Source organism: Antechinus flavipes, chromosome 1, assembly GCF_016432865.1.
Source record: "Antechinus flavipes isolate AdamAnt ecotype Samford, QLD, Australia chromosome 1, AdamAnt_v2, whole genome shotgun sequence".
NCBI lineage: Eukaryota > Metazoa > Chordata > Mammalia > Dasyuromorphia > Dasyuridae > Antechinus > Antechinus flavipes.
In genome coordinates, this window is record NC_067398.1 from 180,140,522 (window position 1) to 180,164,303 (window position 23,782).

At 32.4% G+C, this 23,782-nt stretch overlaps 1 long non-coding RNA gene across 2 annotated transcripts in view; it reads right to left on the reverse strand.

Moving 5' to 3' along the window:
• Positions 1 to 23,782, reverse strand: part of LOC127551649 (uncharacterized) — a 92,724-nt gene that overhangs the window by 8,145 nt on the left and 60,797 nt on the right. For both annotated transcript variants that reach the window (XR_007951152.1, XR_007951148.1), the window contains exon 5: positions 5,301 to 5,352. This is a non-coding gene — a long non-coding RNA (uncharacterized LOC127551649). The remainder of the gene's footprint in view (positions 1 to 5,300; positions 5,353 to 23,782) is intronic.

Here is a 23,782-nt window from a genome sequence, read left to right on the forward strand (position 1 = left end):
TGAACTTTGTACAAATGGTTTAAGGTTATTTTTTTTAAAGGTTCTTTTTTCCTCTATGCAAACTATCTTTGGAAGGGGTGTGATTTTAACTTCCAAAGGTCTCTCAGGGACTAGCTTAATCACTGAAAAAAAAATTGTGATATTAAGAACATGGTAGAACTTGGCATTTTAAAATCATTCTGAGTCCAATGGCATCAACAGTTCATTTTTAGGAGCCTATAAATTTTTGGAACAGAATGCTTTCGAACTTTTAAATAGAAAATATTCCACAAGTTTCTAAAGTGTTGATTGAATCCTATAGGCAACATTTAAGCAGCAAATTTCCATTACCCTGTCTTCCCTTTCTAACTGCTGGCATGATAGCAATCCTGTCTTCAGAACTTCCTGAGAGGAGATCAGGGTTCTAGTCTTGGCTTCAATACTTTGATGTTGGTCAAATCACTTAAGCTCTGTGGATTTCACCATAATGGGCTAGGATTCTTCTAGCTTAAAAAGTCCATATTTAGAGAGCCTTGTCTTAATATTTCCCAGAAAAACAACAGAAATTTACAAATGCTCTCATCTCCCAAATTCTGATTTTTGGAGGTGAGAAATTGGGTTGGAGGAATACAAATGATTCTGACAAAAATGAGTCTATAAATTCAACTATGAAGGAGGCTTTCATTTCTTTTGATAAACAATTTGCTTTTGTCAAATGGCACAGGGAATGGAACTACTTCTAAGAAACATCGTAAGGGTGGACAGTGAGGTAGGGTAGTATAAATGGACTTACAGAGGAATATATAATATAATCTATTTTGAAACTTAAATTTAAATTAAATTAAATTAAATTTAAAATTATCAAATTTATTTTATGAAATAGATATAATTTTTATAGGAAAATATAAAAAATAAAGAAAACTATAAACTAATATTATTAATGAATGTTAATTTTTAAATTGATTTTCCTTCAAATATTCTAAGCACTAAGTTCTTCAACCTGCTCACCTTCTAGGGACTAGTCCTTCACCCCACTTCAGCCACACACAAAGAGGGACATACCCTCAATCTTTTTTAATTAAAACCTTTTATTTTCAAGACATGTGCATAGATAATTTTCAACATTAACTCTTGCAAAATCTTGTGTTCCATTTTTTTCCCCTTCCCTTTCCCCTCACCCCCTTCTCTAGCTAGCAAGTAATCCTATATATGTTAAACATGTGCAATTCTTCTATTCTCTATATATTTCTATAATTATCCTGCTATGTGAAAAAATCAGATCAAAAAGAAAAAAATGAGAAAGAAAACAAAATGCAAGCAAACAACAACAAAAAAGAGTGATAATGCTATTGTTGTGGTACACACTCAGTCCCCATAGCCCTCTCTCTAGATGCAGATGGCTCTCTTTATCACAAGATCATTGGAATTGGCCTGAATCATTTCATTGTTGGAGAGCCACACCCATCAGAATTGATCATCCACACTCTGAATCTTGCTTCACTTCACAAATGTCCCACCACTTCCATATCAATAATTCTGAAACCTGTGTATCTGACCATAATCTTTTGCCTTTCATTTCTCCCTTTGCTTTCCCCTACACAACTGTACTCTTCAATCTTCCCATGGCCATCAATACTTTAACTCTTCAATTCTCTTTCAGTTCATATTCCTTGTACTAGCCCTTCTCTCCTCTTTTCTCTACTTTCATTCTTTGGAGAACCAATCCACCTCTAGATTGTTGTCTTCTCTTGAATCCCTGGCATCCTTATCATATCACCAAATATGCCCAGCTAATCCTCAACATTTTATCACTCCCATTATTTATTATCTTTGCATCTACACATATACTGCTTAATGAAGATGGAGAAAAATAACAAATTATTCTGAGTCTACTATAAATTTATATTATATAACCTTAACTGGGCCCTCCCTTCTGCTAGGCAATACTATTATACCTCCCATATTAAATCACTAATCTACTCTTTGCAGAAGGTCTTCCAAACCATTTATCTTCCTCATATTACTGATGTTTTCCATTCACCATGCTTTCTCAAAGGACAACTTTGTGCTAATTTTTGCAAAACATGGAAACTATTCATTGTGAATTTCCTCTTTTTCCTTTTTCTTATTCTTATTCTCTCACTTAGGTGCCTTCTGTGATTTTCTCCTCCTTCATCCCAGCCTCACATGTTAAAATGGTCTTATTTCTTACCATGGCTACCTTCACTATTTGTGTAAGCAATTCCATTCCATTCCATCTCCAGTAAATTACCTTTTCTTGCCATTCCCATTCTTTCACTTATTTTCAATCTCTTCCTGTCTATGTTTCATTTCCTATTACCTACCAAAATACTCATATCTCTCCTATTCTGAAATAAAAACAACAAACCCTAACTTGATTCTTTTATCCATGCTAATTATCAACCTATTTTTTCCTATGTTTTGTAGTTAAACTTCTAGAAAAGGTCATTCACAACAGATGCCTTCATTTTTTCTCCTCTCAATCTCTTCTTAATTCCTTACAATCTGGCTTCTGACCTTAACATTCTACCAATACTACTTTCTCCAAATTTACTAATGATTTTTTTCTCAGTTGTCAAATCCAATAATCTTTTCTCCATACTTATTTTCCTTGACCACTATATAGCCCTTGACACTTCTGATCACTCTCTCTTTCTTGTTTTTCTTTTTTTTTGGCGGTGGGGTGGGGTGGGGGGTGGGGAACACAACTCTCTCCTACTTTTTCTCCTACCTGACCACTTTTTCTCTGTCTCCTCTGTTGGATCTTTCTTTAGATTATGTTTTCTGATAGGTGCCCCTCAAAGTTCTGTCCTGAGTCCTCTTCTCTCTCTACACTATGCCCCATCTCCTACCTTCCTATTATTGTAAAGAACAATGTCATCCTTCCAGTTCCTTAAGATCATAACATAAAAGTCATCATTCCTTACTATCTCTTATTCCATTGGATCTGAGTTCTTGCCAAAGCCTGTCCATTCCAGCTTTATAACATCTTTCCAATATGACCCCTTCCCTTCTCTGATACTGCCATTACTCCAGTCAGGCCTTCATCATTTCATGGCTTGATTATTGTATTAGCTTGCTGGTCAGTCAACCTACCTCAAATCTCTTCCCACTGCAATCTATTCTTCATTCTGCCATTAAAATAATTTTCCTAAAACTCATGTCTGATCATGTCACCCTTCTACTTCCAGGGGCTTCTAATTGTTTCTAGGAATAAATACAAAATGCTCTGTTTACCATTCAAAGTTCTTCATATCCAAACTATCTAATATCTTTCCAGTCTTTTATCTCACTCCCTGCCATATACTCTGATTCAGAGCCACTGGCTTCTTGGTTGGTCCACAAAAAAAAACAAAAAACAAAAAACAAAAAAAAAAAACACTCCTCTCAACTTTAGGAGTTCTCTCTTTGTGTCCCTTTTACCTGGAATGCTCTTTCTCCTCCACTCTGACTACTGACCTCCCTTTAAGTTCCAAATAAAATCCCACCTTCCACAGGAAACCTTCCTTAACCCCTCTTAATTATTTCCTATTTATCCTGTATATAGCTTGCTCTCTTTCTATATTTGTTTGCGTATTGTCTTCCCCATTAAATTGTAAGCTCCTTCAGGGTTGGGACTAATGTTTGTCTCTTTCTTTATCCCCAGTGTCTTGCATAGTGTCTGACCCATAATAGGAGCTTAATAAATATTTATCAAACCTGTATTCTGGGCTTTTATTGAGTTATTTTTTTTTCCTCTTGAGATCTTTAGTTCAGATTTTTTAGTATTACTTCATCATTCACTTTTTTTACCTATTATGTATAACCTGTTCATTGGTGATATATCCCTGCTCCAAATTCCCTCTGAGGAGACAAGATTGTTCCCATCAAGGTTTCAGTTCCTGAATAGTCACATATAATAATCCAGACTGTTTTTCCTCCCTTGGTTTTCCTCTTTTTTTTCTCATGCTTAGGGTGTCTGTCATTTTTTTTTTTTTTGAGGATTGGGGGTGAGGGGGGCAGTGGAAAATGTTTTTTCAACAGTAGTCCCTACAACCTTAAAAGCATCCCTAACATAGGAATGGATTATTTAGAAAGAATAATGTTTTCAGTCTTCCTTTTCCTCCTCACTAGGTTGGATAGAATCAGTACTTGCTGCTTATTGTGAGGAAGAATTATGTATAGGATTCTGGCATGTGCTGGTAGAATCTGCAGTGGGGAGATGGGGAAATCTCAAGATGGTTGCCAGAGAAAAGTTTACATATAGGTGGAAAGTATGTAGGCTAGGAGAAGAGGGAGCTGAATCAATGCTTTAAGGATTCAAATTCTTTGGTACTTATTCATATGGTTTTTACCTCTGATTCTCTCTACTTTATGTTGTGGTTCCGCTAGGTTTATTCAGCATTTGATGCATAATTACTTTTAAAGATAAAAGTTAGATAGTTAAAGCTAATCCAAGAAAATGAGCAATGTGCCACTTTGTTAGAAACTTATCTTGAAAATCAAATATGTACAAATCTGTACAACTAAATCTTTCACTTTGAAAGAAGTCAGAATTGTGTTTTGCACGGTTTTGATTTAAAAAAATAATGAGATAAAAGTTCTTACAATATTTATCTATTACATACATATTTAGTATTTTTAAAAAAACACTTTCAGGTAGTAGGTTGAGGTTATTAATATGTAATGCACAGTATTTATATAATTTTGGTGTCTGTCATGATATTAAAAAATCGAAGTTGGAAGCTGCAATTTCTGCTCTCCCATTAGAGTTATTTGCTTTCTATAGTTATAATTCTGACCAGGCTCTAGTCCTAAATTTTCAATAGTTACCTGGTTAGTGCTACAGTAAATTTGGAATAATGCAAATTGTCCTGGTCTTACATTTATTCCTAGGCAGAGATAAGCAAGAGAGCGTTTGATACAACTAGGTGTCTTTAAACACACACACACACACACACACACACACACACACACACACACACACCACACAAAGCTCTTTATTAAAACAAGTAAATATATTAAATAATCATAAGAAGGGAATAAAAAAAAGTATAATTCAGAGAAAAATCAAAAACAATACCAAGCAAAATCCCCAAAATTTAAAATACCTGGGAAAAATAGATGATTTTTAGCATTAATCACAATTGACTTCAGTTGTGGCTTGACACAATCTTCAATTCCATTTAGCTATAATTCTTCAAGTTGATAAACAGTTTGATTTAATTGCCATTAACCTACCTGCTTCATTAACCACTCTACAAAAGCCACAGCATGAAATACATAACTAGGTAATTTGCTTTGAATTATAATTAACCTACCAGTATATTCAAAGAGCTCTAACCCTCCTACTTCCTTTCTTCTATGGTTAAGCTGAAGGAAAGGGAAAATGGAAAGATACATACATAGTCAAGTCAAATCAAAAAGCTTTTGTTAGGCACTTACAATATACTGGATATTGTACTAAGGAAGCACTTGTAATACAAATGTATGAAAATCCAGAGAAAGAACTGATAACACACATACATATATACACAATATACAGATATATTCAATATATCTATATCTATATACACATACAAACATACATACATATATATATCTTTCTCTCTCTTTCTCTGTTTGTGTCTAATGGTAGCTATTTCTATGATTGGGGAGGGGGAAGAAAAGAAAAGAAAAAAAGAATTTACTTGATAACTTTATCCTATATTTAGATACATATGAGATACTTAAAGGTACTTACATTTTAATGGAAGCAATAAAAGGAAGCTGAAAAGAAGGATTTATAGAAGTTATGGGGAGGGAGAGAAACTTGCAAGGTAGTATGATAAAGTCTGGAGAAAGAAGCCATGTTTGGCTTTGGAGCTTTCTTTAAAATGGAGGAAACAGCTAATCAGAGGCAGGTTCCCTAGGGATAGAATGCATTTCCAGTGTGAGAAGTCCAGTAATTTATGAGGTGAGTAGATTTCTGTGGCATGGTTAAAAAAATATATATATATATATATACATATACATATTATATTTATATAATATGTATATGTATATATATATGTGTGTATATATGTGTGTATATATGTGTGTGTGTGTGTGTGTGTGTGTGTGTGTGTGTGTGTGTGTGTGTGTATTAAGGATTAGAAGTAGAGTAAGGATTAGAAGTAGAGTCTTGAGAATCAAGAAGTGTCATGATCAACATGACCATTGTCCTTCAATGTAGTACATTACCAATTTAGTCACCTCCACTATAGGTAATCCTTTTTCTCCCCTGGGTACCATAAATACTACTAGGTAGCAATTCCCTCCTCCTTTTATTGATCAATAGAGTTATTATATAATTGGAATAGAGTGGAATGAGGTCTTTCTCACTGGAGTTAGTAGGCTTAATATAAAATCCTACCTTTGACTCTTACTAAATCCATGTGATGTTGGCCAAGAAATATAACTTTTCTGGATCTCAATTATTGTCTGTATAAAAAGGATTTGGACTAAACATGCCCTGTGGTCCTTTCTATTTCTAGGTTTCTGATTCAAAAGATTCTTTACTAAAAAATGATTGCCAGAAGTTCCAGAGCTATTTTTCCTATTGACTTTTTTCCCCACTCATCCAGGTTAATTTCTTTAAGGAGTCAAGTTCCTCTAAACACAATTAAAAGATATTTCCATTTTTTGGACCTCTGGCTAAATGTGAGCCTCTATGTGGTCACAGGGACCTCTGTGTGGCTCTGTTTCTCCCTCTTGGTTATGAGGTTCCTTTGTTCAATAAGTAATACCTAACTGCTTTGTAATGCCCAGTAAAACACTAAGTCAAGTGTCATGCACACCCAATGGCTATATTCATCAAGGATACTAATAAACAGTAGGAATTTAATGTTTTGCTATGTTATAGAAGGAGCTTGGTGGGATAGTGGAAGATTGTTGGACCTGGAATCACAAAGACCTCAGTTTAAATTTAGCCATAGAAACTAGTAACTATGTGAGTCACTTAACATGTCTGCTTCAGTTTCCTCAACTGTAAAATGGAGACCATAATACCTTCCAGTTATTGTGACATAACTTTTGGAAAACAGGAGTGTGCCTGGCACATAGTAGGTAATATATAAATGCTTGTTTCTTTATCTTCCCCTTTTGCCTTAATATTATTACATAGATAAATTAATATGGAACCAGAAAGGTCTACATTTATCAAACAACATAAATTAGGAAAGTTTGAATGCAGTGGCAGAAGTACCATATTTGGAGTCTAAAGAATTGTGCTTGAGTCTTTCCTTTATTTCATTACTTAGTTGGCCTTGGAAATATCACTTGCCCCCTGCAACATTTTTATCAATCAATTAATCAATAAATAAGCATTTAATAAGTGCTTACTATGTGCCAGTCACTGTGCTAAGTGCTAGGGACTAAAAAAAGAGTGAAACGACTAGGCCCTGCCCTCAAAGAATTTATAATCTAATAAATCATTTATTATATAATGAAATAATGATCTTTAAAGTTTGTTCCAACTTTCAGTCTAAAAGTTTATGAAAAGAAACTCATGACTTTTTGGGCCTCTATTATCTAATATTTTTTGAAATATTTATTTTAATTACTTTATTCTCATAACATTTTAAATCATTTATTTCATTTTTCCATCAATACTGATTGTATTGATTATTATAATGTAAAATGAAAAAAAAAGCCTAGGAACATATGAGAATATATTTTGAAAACCTAAGAAGTGCTATATAAATATGATGAAATTATAATAATTTTCTAGAAAGATGAAAAAAGTATCACTTTTAGTAAAAGTATAACTTTTATTTGAAAAGATTCAATTTTCAAAGTTACACAGTAAATGATTTATAAAATTAAGAAGATTTTGAATCCTCGGTATTCTCATATTCTAAAGCCCAGTCTCTTAAACTGTGGGTTGTGACCCTATATGGGGTCTTATAACTTAATGTGGCAGTTGCAAGCTTATGATTTATTATTAATAAATATTTCATTTGTATATTTATTTTATATACATAGATACCTGGGGTCATGTAAATTTTTTATTGCAAAAAGGGGTCACAAGTGGAAAAAGTTTAAGAAACCCTACTCTAAAGCATAGTAATAATGGTAAGAACACTATATTACAATTTACTGATTTTTTTTTTTTTTGTTCCTGCTTTGCTGGGTACTAGCTGTGTGACTTAGCTTCACTTCCCTGATCTACTAATGAAGTTGCTAGAATAGGTGATTTTAAATCAGATTATCCTGGTTCTTGAAATCTAAGAATTCTAATAAAAATGTCTTGCTTTTATGATAAATTTTTTTCTTATAACTTTCTATAATAATTTTCTTTCTTATTTGAAGGTTCAATATTATATTTTATTCCTGGTATAAAGGCTTGTTTCTAAGATCATTGGGTAGAGTGGTACAGATGGTGAAAATAGAATATCCAATCAGGAAGGATGTAATGAAGGGGTTTTATGAAGGTAAAGCTAATCTGCAATCAATGAAATTTGCCACAGGTGCATTTTGTATGCTGAATGTGTGTCTACACACATGGATTTGGGTGAAATCCAAACTAAGTTAAATCAGACTTCTGAGAAGTAACAAAGTGATTCCCATTCCCTGAGGTCACTTTTAAATTAAAAGGAAGAAAAAAGATATCAACAGGTTGTTTTTATTTTTTAAGAAAAACATTAGTTTAAACTATATAATGTACAGGAAAACAGCTGGAAGTCAAAGTTTTTAGTTTTCTAAACTGAACACGTGATTTACCATTTCTAGCAGTTGTTCTAAAAAAAAATTGCATCTGGGCTGAGAATCTGTGTTTTCCTCAGTACCAGTGTGATGTGAATTAATAAAATGCTTGACACTTATTATGTGTAATGGAAATGCTAGTGGACTTTTAATAAAGATAGTGGCAATGCTAAAAGTAGACATTATATATTTCAATGAGGTTTACAGAAACAGATGATGTGTACATTTATTTATAAATTCCTCTTGATTTGGTTGTTTTTTTTTCTTCCCCATTTTTCCCTCTCATGTCACTCTGGTCTGAAGGTTCTGTGGATTTATCTTGTGCCTGTCAGTTTTCTTCACATGACTAACAAATAATTAATTGCAGCACTCAGTGATGATTTATGATTTCCACTGACGTAATTAATGATACACATCCATTTTCCTTTTTAAACTGAAGGAGTCACAGCAAACTTTTTATAAAATATATTGAGAAGTCATCATTTTGTAAAGCAGTCCTAAGTAGGATCTTTATTTTTGGTAAGAGGAGATTTTTTGAAAAGAAGTCTGTATTCAAAGATGGTAGTACACAAAATTAAAAGTAATATTTTACAATTTTTGAGATCAGTTGGCCTGGAAGGAAAGGAGAATAATGATAATAATAATAATAATAATAATAATAATAATAATAATAAACTAAAGATGTTGGCAACATATCCCTTTACTGAGCATGCATTTGTTAATGTCTGAAAATGAAAACATCTCATTGATATAAAAAAATACTGTATCTTCCTTGTAAAGATATGAGTAACATATTGTAAAATACCTATTTCTAACCAACATGATAACCAAAAATCTTGCAAGTTTATAAAGATATAATCTTAAAGAGAACTTAGCTTCTATTTTATAGTTTAAAGAAAAAGGTGGATTTTGAAAGCAAGAACAATTCCCACATTCAGATGAAATCTGAGCTTTGAACACCTTGAAGCTCATTTGCCACTTTTGTGGCGTCTAAATTTCATGTGTTTTGGTAGATGATTTAAAGCCATTTCAAAACGAAACATCTATATCTCAATTTGTAGAGTAGCATGCATCTAAATAGTGATAAAGAAACAAGGAAAAGTATACTGTCTATTAAGAGATGAGAATAGGTGAACAATTTATTTTTGTTCTAATTAAACCAATTAATGTTTTGAAAAAGAGTTCTGTCTGATGTAAAACATGTTTTAATTCATATTCCTCTACCATATATTCTGTTGGGATTCCATAATTATCTGAAAAGTTGAATAAAGCAAGAGTTAACAAGGTTATATTTCTATATAGCCAGCTTGAGGAAAGAAATAGATGGAATATTTCTTATACAGCAAGGTTTATAATAATAATAATGATAATGGTAATAAAGGCAATAGTGGATGCATCAAGTGTTGCAAACTTGATTTGAGCATTTTATAGTACTCTAGTCAGCTGCCTATTAAAAGTGTGATCAGGTAGTTTAGACTGTGACTAGCTGTGTCAACAGAAGGAAAGTGGAGGATTAGTCTCTATGGCAACGACAAAGTATCCCTGTTTGTAGACAGACAAATTCTGCTACATCTGAAACTGATTGACAGGTCTATTCCTTTGCAACTGACCCATAGAAATTAGCAAGTAAAAGTTATTATACTGGGTTGTATTGAAGGGTTCTCAATATCTTAAAGTGCTCTTGTAAGTTTTTCTGCAGCATTTGCATGAGAAACCTGGCGGGGATTGTTCTGAGGTTTATATCTGTGGTTTGATAGATTCTTTGTGGGGGAGTATCGCTGGTGAGAATAACTTAATTTTCGGTTCTCTGTATGACAGAATTGTTGGAGCATGGATTCAGGGGAAAACATACATCAAAGAACCAAGCCTGAATAATATGCCACATTTCAAAACCAGGAGACCTCATAAGAACCTTATAACCATATATTTTTAATAACCTAGGTATTAATTACATTTTTAAAGCTCAAAATGAGTAGATGTATTTGCTGCATGTGCAGTTTGGCATTCTTAGTAATTAAGAGAAGCAAGTAGATATAGAAATTCATAAACTGCATAACTTTATAAACTTATTTTTTTCTATCACACAACTAGTGCTACAAAATAAATATTGTTATTTATGCTAAATTCTCTAAATTTAAAAATCTCTCATGTGAACATTGAGATTTTGTGAACTGGAGAACTGGTTACAGAATAATATTTATCTTCAAATTAAGCTATCTGTGGGAATAGTTTTCCCCCCTCACAGTCATCTACCATTTATTCTTTATTGAGAAAATAAAATAAAGTTATTTTTCTGATTATGCTTGTCTTTCTTAAAGCTTGTCTATCTTCCCTTAAAAATATTCTTACACTTAAGCTAGAGTGCAGGAATATGTGGATGCTGCTTTGTCTCTAGAAGGTTTAGAAAAATAAACCAAATGGGCTTAAGGATAACAAAGAGGAGCTAAAATATGACAAGTCAGTGGTAGCTTCAAATGTCAAAATCCATTTTTATTTTGGCCATATTTATTATCGATAAGTAAATGTCTACAGCTTTTAATCACACAAGACTTCTATACATTTTTCTTAGGGTTCAGACATAAATTGCCCCAGAATGACTTTTCTCTGAGTTATTTGATTTCGTTAGTATCCAATGCATTAGCACCCAACTTTATTATGAAGAAATAAAGACAATAAAGGTATTGAAGAAAATGGAGGCAGGGAGAACATGGTAATAAAAGTTTGGATGGCAGGTTTTGGATCTCAGGATTTGGAGCATGATATTTATTTTGAGCTCTTTTCTAGGATGTATGTATTTTAAAAAAGGAAAATACAAAAATATAACCTTTTAGGGAATTCTCTAGCATCTAGTTTTTCATTAAAAGCAGGTTATTCCTAGGTTCTTTGTTAAAATCGTGTTCTATCTTGTGGCTAAGGAATAAGGTGTGATTGATTGAAAAGGTGAAACAGCCATCCTGTCCCTGAATAGACACACCTTATTTATTAAAAAAAGCTGTGGAGATGTACTTTTCATAAAAAAATATATTTTAGTTTGTTGAAATACAGGATTCAGTGCCAAGCCTGAATTCTGCATCATTTTGTATTGGTTATTTACTTCAGGAGAAATAGGATTTTATTTTATTATTTGGAGATAAAAGTCAATTTTCAAGAATATTTTACTTTAGAAAGCAGACCAAGCATGTTGAAGAAATCAGGTTTTGGTGATAAGGAATGGTATTATTTATAATTTGACATTTAATTTTGAGGATGAAATAAAGATGTTTGATATTTTAACCAATTTTACATTTTCCTTCTTCTTTGAACTATTTTTGAAAATTAGGTTGACTTGATTTTTTAGGATTCCGGAATAGTTCTTTGCATAGCTTATCAATGAGTTAATCAGACTAGAGTCTTGGATTTGGTAGCTTCTGACAGCTCCAGACAGATATGCTTTCCAGAAGCTAATATTGTTTTTGTTGGGCAGCCTAAGTCAGAAAGAAAATGCAAGTTTTTCTCCTTCATACCTCCTTGCTCATAAGAACAGAAATATACACACTGCTCTATTTTGCCAAAACTAGTTTTAATAACAAGAGAAATAATACACATAGAATTGAAATGGTGATATCTGTATTGAGATTAGAAATATGTCAAACTCCATTTCTATTACCTTATCTAAAACTTGCAGTTTACAATTTTAGTTACTATTTGGAATATATCTCTCTCTATATATGTACATGTATATGTAATTTTTTCTTGTTCAGAAATTGATATTGCAATAAAAATAAAAATAAAAATAAATAATTTTAAACCAATAATGCTAATAATTATTAATGAAAGTTAAGCATCTCATTTTCAAAGTTGATCAGATTGAGATGCCACATTATTTTTCCTGTAAGAACTGGAAAGACTAGACCATTCAAAAAGGTTTTTCAATGGCTGGCTAAAGAAGGAAATATGTGTAGGACCTTAAAAATCTACTATTTGTAGTTCTATTCTAATTTCAACATTGCAGATCTTTGTAAAACCAATACATGGATTTTTTTCAATTAAATCATTTTCTTGATGAACCTAAGTCATTATTCAAGTTCCTGGGGACAGGAAAATGAAGGTAGTACAGCTAAAATTCTTCTTCTTCTTTTTTTTTTTTGTTCAAAGTTCATTCCAAATTAGTTCCTTTATGAAATCAGATTTTGTATTTTGAATTATGCAAACTGATATTCATTTTTATCTAGATCTGAGCTAAAATTATAAAGATCATATCATGAAGTAAGTTTAACATGGCTTTTAACCAAAGGTCAGACCATTAAATATATTAAAATATATCTTTTGAATTGACTTTGCTTTCAATTTTTTGTTTGATTTCATTTTATTCCATTCACACTTTCACTTTCATTTCAAACTGTAGTTTTGGGTTTAAGCTTTCTTTAGTGAAACTGAAAAATTCATTTTTGGATAGCCTTTCTATATAGCAATAAAATATGTAATGATTTTTTTTGTAACTGGACAGGGGTAAAAAACCTTTATAATATGATAAAAATAATAATTTGGGTCTTTGTTCAGTATTCAAACTGATCTTCAAACTGAATTTAAGTATTGAAGAAAATTTGGTTAAATGTTACTGTGGAATATATGTAGTATTTGCCCAGGGATTTCAGTTTTGTAATTATAAAAGGATTCATTCTCAAATTTAGCTGTACTTGGCTGCACCTGAGTTTTTACATTGTTTCCCTGAAGTAGAAGCAGGATTCTAGGATTCTCATTCTATCCACGTTATTCCTTGCACATCTCTTGTGTAGTAGTGTAGTAGTGTTCCTAGTCTTTAGTTGATACAAGGAATTTGATACAAAATTCTGTCTGTCTGTCTCTCCTCTCCCTCCTTTTCTCCTTCCTTCCCTCCCTCCCTCCCTAACTCCCTTCCTCCCTCCCTCTCTTCCTTCCTTCCTTCCCTCTCTTCCTTCCTTCCTTCCTTCCTTCCTTCCCTCCCTCCCTCCCTCCCTCCTTCCTTCCTTCTTCCTTCCTTCCTTCCTTCCTTCCTTCCTTCCTTCCTTCCTTCCTTCCTTCCTTCCTTCCTTCCTTCCTTCTTTCCTTCCTTCCTTCTTTCCTTCCTTCCTCCCTCCCTCCCTCCTCCCTCCCTCCTTTCTTTCTTTCTTTCTTTCTTTCTTTCTTTCTTTCTTTCTTTCTTTCTTTCTTTCTTTCTTTTCTTTCTTTCTTTCTTTCTTTCTTTCTTTCTTTTCTTTCTTTCTTTCTTTCTTTCTTTCTTTCTTTCTTTCTTTCTTTCTTTCTTTCTTTCTTTCTCTCTCTCTCTCTCCCCCTTCCTACCCCCTCCCAATCTCTTTCTATCTCTCATTGAATTATCCTTTTTAAAAGAAAGGAGACCTAAAATTTTGAACAAGTAATGTCAGTTAAAGCTGCCCAGAGGCAGTTTTAAATTATGTGATTCACACTTATGCGGATGTTGCTAGAGGAATTCCTTGGTTTCTCATTAACATGGAGCAGTCCCCTTAGACTTCACACATAGTGGCCAGTCCCCAGTACAGACAAATCCATGCAAAAGCTTGAAATAGGTGGATGTATAACTTTAAATGTACATGTGCAATGTACATGTAGAAATTTCAAAGAGAGAACTCATTGTAAGGGAAAAAACCTTTTAAAATTAGAAAAATATCAGTTCATTATTTTTCCCTCCTCCAACTTGTTGAATTTTATTGCTTTTGTTATGGGGGTAGTTTCTGAGTCAAAACTATTTTGAAAGGTGTTATTTGGGAAGGTGTTAACTTGAGATTTTTCTCTTTAGTTGAAAGCATGATGACAAATAACAGTGACAAGTAAAGTATTAATTTCTGAGGATATTTGTTATAGTATGCAACTTTCTTTTTGCTTTTCCCAAAAAACATTGTACAAAATAGCCATCAATCAATTGCATGAGTTAATAATGTCTTGAAAAACAATTCTTGAATTCACAGCTTTCTTAGATCTTTCTGTTACTTTCAGAGTTTTCTCTCTAATAATCTACCTGATTTTCTTATTTCTTATTAAAACATCTTTTGTTTTTGCTTATAAATTGAATTGATGTTGAATTGAATATCATATACATGTGTATCAGGGTATAAAAAGTTACAAATTTAAAACAATTAAAAATCAATAAACTAAAAACCCAAACTTTTCTTAATGCCAGAAACACATATAGTTGCAAAAAATTATGTGAATGAAATAAACATGCAGATACTTAAGGTGGGACTAGAGTGACTATCAGATATGCTGTAGACATCCTCTGTAACTGTCTTGACAAAGCAGATTTAATTATTAGAGACTGAAGGAAACTCTTTCCAAGAAATTTCATTATTCATACATGATGAATGTTGGGCTTCTTCTAATGGCTGTTTACATGAAGTAATTCTGAATGGCTATACCCTGATTCCAAAAAACTTCCTTATTGAAAGAGAGGGAAAGTTCCTTGAGGGCAGGAATCACAGTGGTCCTTTTTTATTTAGTTTCTGTTATATCTCAGAATTCTGCAGATGGCGACATTCAAATATGTTGACTGAAATGAAAAATACACTCTTGCAAGGCATGCATGTGTTTGAACTTAACTAGATCAATAAAAAATTACAATACTTTGTTTTCCAATTGAGGATTACATGGAGAATGCACCTTAAAGATCATTTTGTGCACATATATTTTTATATTTATCAAAAATTACTAAGCACTGAAATTCACAAGGAAATCATAAGATAATGGTAAACTGTACTCTATTTTGACCCTAAAAATACAATGAAATAATTAATATAACCTTGAAACATACAGGCTTGCAAAAAGACAAATCACAAAACACCCGTTATGTTTCAGTAAGCATACTTTCTTATATGCAGGTTTTGCTCATGGCTTTAGTCATGCAAGAGAATATGGTTTGTTTATCTGAGTTGAGAAGTAGATTGAAGAAATAAGTCAATACCTCACTTTCCCTTAGCTGGTAAAAGATTTTTGGGACAACTGGTGGAAAGAGAAGATCTTTGAATGATGAAAGGCAAGAGTTTCAGAATATTCTAGCAGTGAGAGGTAGAAAAAAGTGGAGAGTGGGGACCACATGAAAGTAAAAATTGGAAAATTTCCAGTAAAAACTGGAAAAAAATTAGCTCTTGAGGTATATTGTGATTTTATTTTTTAAGGCTTAGCCTATTTTCTTAGATTTTTTTTTTCAAAAATATAGTCCACGTCTAAGCAAGTTGCATAAAATTGCAAAAATTATTGCAGTTCTTTGAACTGGAGATGCTTTTCCATATTGATAAAATGATAAAATGTGTTCATAAATCAAGAAATCTGTTAAAATTGAACATGTAGAAGGAAGAAAAGAGTTTAAGTTGAATCAGATACATGGATCCTCTTCTAAATCTCTGTAATGATCATTTGAAGAATATTTTGTAAATTTCATTATTTTTAGAACTTTTATAAATTATTAATACTTATTCTGGTAACAATAGATTCAAACTATTTGCTAAACTGTAATGCTAAATCACTATAATTTAAAAAAATTATTTGTCAAATGACTAGACAAACAACATGAGGAAAGATTAATGTACATGTAAGTACATATTTTATTGTCTATATAAATAATTTTTTAAAAGAACTAGTTATTCTTTTAATATTTAAAATGAAATAAGCCTCAATATCACATCTATAATTATTATGATAGCTATTCTTGTCTACTGAAATGAAGTAAATTCTTATTGTAGAAATGGACTAGTGTCACAGTTACATTTGCTAAAAAATTAAACTTTTCAGTTTCCCAACAGTGCATGTTTCCCCACCTCTCTCTTTCTCTTTTCCTTTCTTCCCTCCCCAAAGAGATATTGTAAGACAATTTAATGCGAATATCAATTTGGAATCCTAGTTAGGCAACACGGAAAAAATGAAAAAAATATATAGTATAGAGTATAAAGACAAAACTTGTACCTAATAGGATATACACATCAGATTATAATTGAAAAATTCAGTCTGTTATCCAAGGAGGTGAAATTTCTGTATCATTGGGCTTATCTAGATAAATTTTAGTACTCTTTCCCTGGATTTTTCAGTACTGTTATAGATGTTGGGTTTAGGTAAACCCTAGATATTTTGGTATATTAATGTCCTGCTTTTTAACTGTATATAATTTGCAGGCATTTGGAATTTAAGATCCAGTGACAAAAAGACATACAACTTTTTTGTTGCAGCAACTCCTTTTCAGTATTTTTTCAGAATAATATTATTTTTACCATAATATAAATCACAATTCTCAGCCCTTATACATATGAAAAGTGATGCTTCTTGTTTGGGGTAAGAACAGTGGCTTTTCAATATTATTGTCAACAATTATTGAGAACTTATCATGAACATGTACTAAATTAGGTACTCTGTAGTCATTTATGAAGCAGTAAATATACCAAAATTAACCTGAGCATGCTCAATATAGTGCCTACACACTATAGATGTGCAATAAATAATTCTTGATGGTGACAGTCAATGTGAGTGATGGAATTAAAAGCTTCCAAAGGAATTACAACTAGAATTCAAATAAAAGCTTTTATTTAATTTTAGTTTTTCCATATGTTAAAGCATTACAACTAAAGTTTCTAGGGAATAAAGATTTAAATAACTTGTTAAAAAATTAATTTCCTATTCAGTATAATAGCTGAAAGCTCATTTGTATATTTTGACAATCTGGAGAGAAAAAGCAGAGTAGAAACATCTGGATTACATCATGAATTTTGGATACTTTGACAAATTAGTAGGTGGTATTTTGACAAATTACTGATAATGGAGAATAATCAGTGAAGTGTATAGACCTTATCTGCTAGTATCCCTTTCCAGAAGAATGAGATAGTTATGTAACTAATTTGGATAGTAAAAGGACAATAACTATTTTCAAAAAAAAAAATCACATTCCTATGTGCTATTTCTGCAGTCCTTCACATTTTCAAAGAGCAACACTTTTCTATTCGAGATGCAGCACAACACAAACATCTCATTAAATCTGGTTATTCCTGATGTATTCAGTTCTTTTGCATCCTCAAATTGAACTGGTTGTCATTTTCAACGTGTGAAAGCTAAAATGCATCAGTGGGAATAAAATGTTCAAGCAACCCTGAAGTGGGCAGCAGGATCGCTAGAAAAAATACACAATCGTTATTTTTTCAGCTAGCCAAATTATTATAAAACTATTTATGGGCAATAATGACACAGAGTAAGGGCACTTTAGAAGAAAAACACTCATCAGTTAACTAAGTTTTCTCTAACAAGCCTTTTTGATTCGTAGCATCACATTAGGAACAAAACTTAAGGGTTATGGGGGACAATATTGCCTAAGAATTATCAGAAAATTCAATATATTGAAAAAATATTTTAAAATTATAATAATATGTAATTGTTTTTTGACAAAAAGCATGTTCTGTAAATTAGATAGCATAGTCAATTTTAGAACATCTTCTAACCACGGTTCTATAATTTTGAATATTTAGAATCTATTTTGCAATTATGATTAGCTCTATTTTGTACAAATTTTAATGATAAAATTAACCATTGATCCCTTGGTAATTTACCGATGGAAGGTTTAATAAGTTTTACAAATTTTCATTGCCTTGTAACTATCCAGTAATTTATTTTAAATATCTGCGCATCAATATTCTGGTGTATCCTGCTAACAGTCTTTGGGGGGGAAAGTTACTTACTGGATCTCTAGTTTCAAAGTGTAGATTCAGAAATATTGATTAATTAAATTTATAAATATTATCAAAATAAATATCAAATAAAAAAAATCTCATTTCAGTTTTGGTGCTGTATGGACAACCATGTATAACAATGATTCACAGAATGTATCACAAATTAAATGGAATAGCTCTCCAGGTAGGAAAAATTGTGTCAGAAAGGCCCTAGCTTTTCTTGAAGACACAGACTTGGTTAAATTGACAGAAGAAAATTCTAGCCTTTCTGTTACTATCATTTCCCTTTCCTATGTCTAAGCAACAAATCTGTCTTCCCAAAGTGTATTCAGAATTTTAAAATGAAAATAGACATTTATATGCAGTAGAAGCACAAAAAGGTGCTGATGCTATAATTAATATTGTAGCATAATATCTTTTTAATCTATCATGCTGCCTTTTGCCCTTTATGCTATGTCAAGAGCAACTGTAATGAATGAGTATGTCTGTTAGCATCAGCCTGGATTTGGTAGAAAACATGGCAACATGGCATTTAATATTATTAACCCAAGTATGTCTGCAGCTTTATCGTCTTTCATAAAGTAAAATAAGAAACTGATGATGATATAATTTCACCTAAAAAAGGGCGGGTACCTAATTTTTATTATACACTTAATTCAGAAATCAGAGTTTGATTACTCTGAAGAAGTAAGTCTCTTTTGTACACAGTCCTTTTCATTAAGGCAAATTGGAACCATTAGGAAGCAAAATGAACTCTTTGCCATTTTAGAAAAAAAAGGGGAATTTTGCGATTTAATCAGCCAGTAAGATTGACAAGAATCTCACCATAAACAGCTGTGTATAGGGGATTACTTCAAATGGTCTTTTAAAGCCTTAGTGAATTTATTTCACATTTTATACCAGAAGGGGGCACTAGAGGTCCATTGCAAATACATAGAAACATTTCTTTTGTTATACTGCATTTAATAATAAATAAATATCATTTTCTATTTAATGTTAAGCCAGTTGGGTGAACAATTAAGATTATAAATATCTAATACTAGGTTTAAAAAGTTAAATAATTAAAAGATTGTATGCAAATACAATTTGCTGTATCATGTCTTTATCTCAAAGATTATGATATGAAAATGATTTAAGTTAATAGCTACTAGAATAAGGAACTAATACTTATTGTTTAGTGCCCAATCAGATGACTCTGGTGATGAGAGAGTCATCTCATGTTTAATTAAAAAAAATAATTTTAAGTAAATGCACTAAGTTCTGACCCCTCTCCCCAATTTGTTTACACATCTATAGGCAATTATTGAAATTAAAGCATATTCCCATTTACACATACCATAATGAAAAAGGAAAAAAAAAAAAACAAACATACCCAAAAAACTTATACCTAAACCTAACTTATTTACAAATGAACCTAATATAGTATTTCACATAAATTCTAGATGAATTAAATAGGACGGTGGACAGGGTCTCCTTGCCGGAACTGAGATTTGCTTGTCCTGAAGATTTCAGTTCTTCTTGGATTTCACATACAAAGGCTGTTTTGCCCCAGGGAAGTTGCGCCCTTCACTTCTGGGTCACCTTCTTTTGAGTTTGTTTGGACAATGTGAAAGTCTAACTTTCTAATTTCTGGAAGTTTTATCCAGAGCAAAATTTTGATGAGTGCATCATATAGTGTGGAATATGGCCCTATGATTCTGGTCTTAAGGGATCGTAAGCCATTATCGTGGTGGAGATTACCAAGGGAAATAAGACCTCTTAATTTTCAAAATGGCAATGTATGTGTTCATGTGTGTAAGTATGTAAGTAAATATGTTTGTATTTTAGTAAAGCCTTTTCTTCACTTTGTTGACTATGAAAGCACTCAGAGTTACACCTGCCCATTCTATTTTATTTTGGGAGGTGAAATTTTGTAGGATATCATGGAGCCCAGAAGTGCTATTCTTATAATGGAAAAAGGTGTTAGGAAAAATCCTCCCCAAACTAAATCCGCTTGTCAGTTTGCACTTGACATGTTTCATTACATAGTAAAACCTGTCAGCTCAAATTTTAAAGATTTACACCTCAGTTGTGACTGCAAACAGGTAATCGCCCTTTCAAAACAGGTATTTTGAGTGTACAAACAGGAAATGTGGTAAACATATGCTTGTAGGGCTCTCTATTTTCCTTACAAAATTTTATTTTGCACTTATAGGAACGTGCCTGAGCACATTCTAAGTGGTGAGTATTACTTAATGGAAGAGGGCATCAGCAAATCTGCTATTTTATTTTTGCATCAGCTATGGCTTTAAACATTAATTGACTAGTTCCTCAGTCTCCTGTGGTCATTTACTCTCCTTTAAAATACAGGACATGCACTCATCTGAAGGTTCTGTAAGCTTTTTAAGGGTTTAATTATTAATTGTTAATACTTAGTAAACAGGTGTTTATACTTAGACAGAAATTATCAAAAAATTCAAGAATAAATACATTTTTCAAGACTCTCAAATTATGCTGATATCAAATAAAGCTTTAATGATAGGAATTTAAAAAAAAACTTAGAAAGGTTAAAAAAAAAAAGCAGACTTTTCATTCAGCTTACAGGGTTTTTCTTGTTCTTTTTTTCTCCTTAAAGTTAGAAATAAATTTAGTATACTATCCCTAAATATTTATTCAATTATTTCATCCCAATAAATTGTTAAACATGTATAATGTTATATGTAAACTTTTGTAACAAAATCATAAAGCATTTTTCATCATTCCCTGTTTCCCTTATTTTCATGCAAATTTTTTAAGTTTTTCAGTTGCTCTGAAAACAATATTTTATTTAATAAATCACACCAAATGTAAAGTCTTCTCCCCTCTACATTTTCAATTTATTTTTTATTTGCTATATATAGAATTTAATATAATGATTTTAGGGACATATTAAAATTTCAAAACAATTATTATTTTAATAATAATTAGTAAACTAAAGGAATCAAGATAGTAGAATATGTGCATGTATATGCATTTGAGGAGGTTATAGATTCATATTACTAGAAAAACAAGGAGAAAGCATTGGTAGTTAATAGACAGTTGGCTGTGGAGCCAGGATCTCTCAGATTCAGTTCACAAATTCTGAACCTGACATTGGTTGGGTGAACTGGGGCAATAGACTTAAACCTGACATTGCCTGAGGCAGTTCTGTAGAACTACAAATTGCAAAGAAAGTAACAATCCATATTGGTGAGGGGTATAGTGATGGGGATCCTCCTTCAAAAGTTCTCTATTTCGATGAAATCAGAGGTCCATTGCTCATCACCTATATAAAAATGTTTTTTTCTTCTCATTTTGTTTTTGGTGGACAGGATTTAACCTGTGTCATATCTATACTCCCATCATCTGGAGCCCTGATAATGAGGTATGCCATTAATGTAATTAATAATTGTATAAGATGTTTACTGCACAGATGACATTGCTCTTTTGGAAGATACTTTTCTAGCTGGCCTCTTGTTACCCTCAGGAGTGAACACGTACACCTCCTGCAGCCATGAACATTTGCTGGGAGGGATGGTGACAGTGATTCCTTCATCTGCGAAGGACTTTCTTACCTTTTAGAATGATTTCACATGCATTTTTTTATGTGCTCTTCACAATGACCTATGTGAACTAGGCCAGAAATTTTTGGCCTCATTTGACAAATGAGAAAATGAGGCTCAGAAAGGTTAAGTACTTTGCTCCAGATCACACAGTTTCCCAGCCCCCCAGGCCAACGTTCCTGTCACTGCAACAGAGGGCCTCATGTAGCCACAAGAAAGACATCAGAAAGCAAGCCTCTTATGAGTTGCTGTATTGCAATTTTCTCTTGGGTCTTGTAGTTTCTAAAGGCTGTCCCTGAATTAAATCAGGAAAAAAAGGAGAAAATAGAAAGTCTCTTGAAGTTCCATACATTTGTAAGGGACTGATAGACGGGCACTCATGGGTTTTAGTAGGAAGTGAAAAACCAGTATGATCTGGACGGCAGATTCTTGATAACATATTTCATTTATGTCACAGATCACAAATCTAGGAAAGGCACAGGATTTAAAGGAACTACAGGAGACAGAGGAAAGTTTGGCATTAGGTCTGTAGGAGAAAGAAGTTTTGTTCCTGTATTTTTCTTTAAATATAAGGGAGGCTTTTTTGTTTTGTTTTTTGCCAACTTAGATCAAGAAGCAATCCAATTAATACAACGCCAGCTTTCTCTTTGTAAATATCGAGCATAATTAAAGCAAAGAGCTAAATATTATAGAGAAAATAAGATGGGAAATGTTGGCTGATGGAAATTGGCTTCTTATATGCTTTGTGGGATGGATGGTATTTCCTGAGTAGTGGCAATTCATAATCTAATTAGTGTATTTGGGTTTTAGAACTAAGTTGTTAGTTGATTTTTCCTCCTTTTCCAAAAAAGGTAAATTCAAAAGAGTTTATTATTTTATTAAAGTTTTTATGAATGTGAGACATTATTACTAGCCTCTTCCTTGCTGAATAATAGGAGACCTGTACAATCTGGGAATAAATTGTAATGATATTAATATTTCTTTTTTTTTAAAATAACTTTTTATTGATAGAACCCATACCAGGGTAATTTTTTTACAGCATTATCCCTTGCATTCACTTCTGTTCCGATTTTCCCCCTCCCTCCCTCCACCCCCTCCCCCAGATGGCAAGCAGTCCTTTACATGTTGAATAGGTTATAGTATGATATTAATATTTTACTAAAATACCACTTTAAAATATACAAAGTACTTCTCTCACAATATTTTTGGCAGTCACATTTATTTTATAGATGAAGAAAACTAAGATTCAGAGAAGTAAAATGACTCAGCCTTGCTACACTAAGAGCAAAGATTTAAATTCATATTTTCTGATTCTGGAGAAGAGCAATCTCAATATTATAAGTCATAGTTATTCTCACTCATCTTCTTTCCTTTCTCTCTGACTCACCTAATATGCCTGAGCTAATTTACATTGTTCCGTTATTAACCTAGACAGTTAGATGGTGCAGTGGGTAGAACACCTGGTTTCAAGTGAGAAAGATGAGTCCAAATTTGATTGCATACACTTAGTAGTGGGCAAGTTATTTAACCTACTTTAGGTGGTGTATTTTTTTCCTGTGTCACTATATGTAAATATTTGTAGCAACAGTTGTAGCATTGTAGATTAAGTGAGATAATTGTAAATCACTTAGCATAGTGCCTGGTACATAGTAGGTGCTATAAAATGTTAATAAAAATAATAAAAAAAATCATTATTGTTACTAAGTTTAACCCTTTGAGGATTCAGTTGGTGTTTATTGCCTATTGAACATATTGTCATTCAATGTAGACAAGATGAGGTGAGATGATAAGAGTTTTGGGCTCTGATTATGCTCTTTCCTTACTTCTAAGACTTGCAATGCAACA